The sequence below is a fragment of the Echinops telfairi genome, unplaced genomic scaffold, assembly GCF_000313985.2.
Source record: "Echinops telfairi isolate 266 unplaced genomic scaffold, ASM31398v2 ScPeMD7_7469;HRSCAF=8507_1, whole genome shotgun sequence".
In the NCBI taxonomy this organism is placed as follows: Eukaryota; Metazoa; Chordata; class Mammalia; order Afrosoricida; family Tenrecidae; genus Echinops; species Echinops telfairi.
Genome location: NW_022111373.1, coordinates 110,057,408 through 110,059,704, shown reverse-complemented (window position 1 = coordinate 110,059,704; position 2,297 = coordinate 110,057,408). Strand labels below are relative to the sequence as shown.

At 42.2% G+C, this 2,297-nt stretch overlaps 1 protein-coding gene across 1 annotated transcript in view; it reads right to left on the bottom strand.

Annotated features, from left to right (window-relative positions):
- The window catches only part of TTC33 (tetratricopeptide repeat domain 33), a 56,115-nt gene that overhangs the window by 12,725 nt on the left and 41,093 nt on the right, over positions 1 to 2,297 (bottom strand). The gene's annotated exons all lie outside the window — the stretch shown is intronic.

Genomic DNA, 2,297 nt, shown 5'->3' with positions numbered 1-2,297 from the left:
AAATGTATACTACTAGAGTTCCACCCAGCGTAGCTTTTTTTTCTGGTTTTGGGGGGATACCCCATCATATTTTCAATTCTGAAGAGACAGATTTTCCCTTACCTCTTTCAGTCCTTGCTCAGGCAGATCTCTTTGGCTAGAATAATGCTGTACTTATACATCAGCTCATTTCTATCTGGCTTCTAAGACCCTGATGCCCTCTCCTCCAAAACTTCTCAAACTTTCTCAAATTCCTCCCACATTTAGTTAAGTGCCCACTTTTTTTTTTAATCACCTTTGACCTCCCCATGCTTTACAAAATAGCGGAACAGCCTGACTCTGTGCCTCATTCTGTAAAAGGTGCTTAAGTCTTTTTGTCATTAATAGAGGCACTGAATTACGTGCTCAGGGGGAAAAAAGTAAGAAATTAAACTGAGCCAATTAGGGCAAGGATAGACTTAAAATCAAAAACGTCTAATCAAATTGAACATGGATTTTATCTTTCCTGAATCAAAGACGTTTACATTTTACATAGTGTTAATTTAAATGTCTTCACTTGATTACTTACACATTATATACAAATAAAAATATTATACATTGAATACTCCTAAACTGAGAAACTTCATATGAAATATTACCAAAGAAATTACATGCCATTTATCTTTGTGAAATAAAATATAATAAACTACAAAGAAAAAAATGAATAGCCCACTGAGGAGGCGCGCAAAGGACGAACGAAAGAGTCACAAAGGAGGTCAACAAATCTGAATGGCCAACAAATATATGGGAAAATGTCTCAATCATTAGACATCCAGGAAATGCAAATCAAAGCAACTCTGAGATACTACCTAACACCCAGAAAGATAGCCCGATTAAAAAAAAACAAAGGCAACAAATGTTGAAGGGAGTGTGGCATGGCAGGGACTTTTATCCACTGCTGGTGGTCTTGTAGATATGTACAATCACTGTAGAAAGCAATTTGGTGATCCTTAAAACAGACGGAAATCAAGCTACCATACAACCCAGTAATCCCACAACTGGGCAAACACCCAGAAGAAATAAGAAATAGACCAGGATCAGATATCTGCTCTCCAATGTTCATTGCTGCACAGTTCAGAATTGCAACGAATTGGAAGCACTTGCCTAATGTTCCATTCATAGACAAATAGATTTTTAAAATTTTGTTTTGCCCTCTGGTACATACACACAAATGAATACTACACATCCCTAAAAAATAGTGATGGAACTATGAAGCACTTCATCACACGGGAAGAGCTGGAGAGTACCATGCTGAGTGAAGTTAGCCAAGCGCAAAAGGTCAAGTACAACACGAGTCCACTGAAGTACGTTGGAACAGCAGAACAGGCATAAGGGATAACGTACAAAACATACAATTCAGACTAGAGCCAATGATTCATACATCATCATAACCAGATGCAGACAGAACTTGTACTGAAAGGCATCTTCCTCACCGCGCCCTCTCTCTCATATACCTTTAAGGCCCACAGAAGTGTGGAGGAAGAACGATAGCAATGGGCAGTCAGAGCACTGACCCAGCCAAGGGGAGGGTTTGCTTATATTTCCACAGGAAAGGGAGAGCAAGAGTAGACCACATTACAGTGTGCCAATTCAAAAGGGAAATGTTCCCCACTTAGAGCAGCTCATTCCCAGAGCAGGGCCAGCCTCAGCTCAAGGTGTGATGTTCTCTCCCTACTTGACAGTGCTGCAAAGGACAATCCTGAAGATAACAGGGGCCTGGCGTCAAACCACGATGGGTCTGCAATTGACCCGTGATGTGCAAGAAACCTCGAAGACCCCAAAGAATCCCCAACGTAGGCTTCTGGCATGGGGGTGACACTTGGCACCCCATCTGAACTGGCTGTGGATTACTCACAAGGGGGCCACACTGAAAGACTAAAGGCATAACAGGGGGCAGGGGGAGGGGTAGAACTAGATCGCTCCATCCCTGACTGTGGAAATAGCAAAGTGGACTTACAGGATGCTCACCTTTCAGACAAGAGTGCTAAAGATAAAAAGGATGTATGCATTGTTAGGTAAGCGGGATCCGGGAAAGGTAACCGTGAACGATAGGGGGGCTGGACCGATGGTTTTTAACATGTCCTCCTCTCTCTGACATAGAGGTATTCATCTGCTCTACGTCATGATTCCTGGTAGACTTGTGGCTACCTGTATGGTTTTTTTAATTTATCTATACAAAATATTCAGGATAGCCAGCCTTACAGACACAGCAACTGGACCAATGTTCCTGGGGGGCATGGAATGGGAGGGGGGAGCCAATAATAATGGGTACAAGAGAA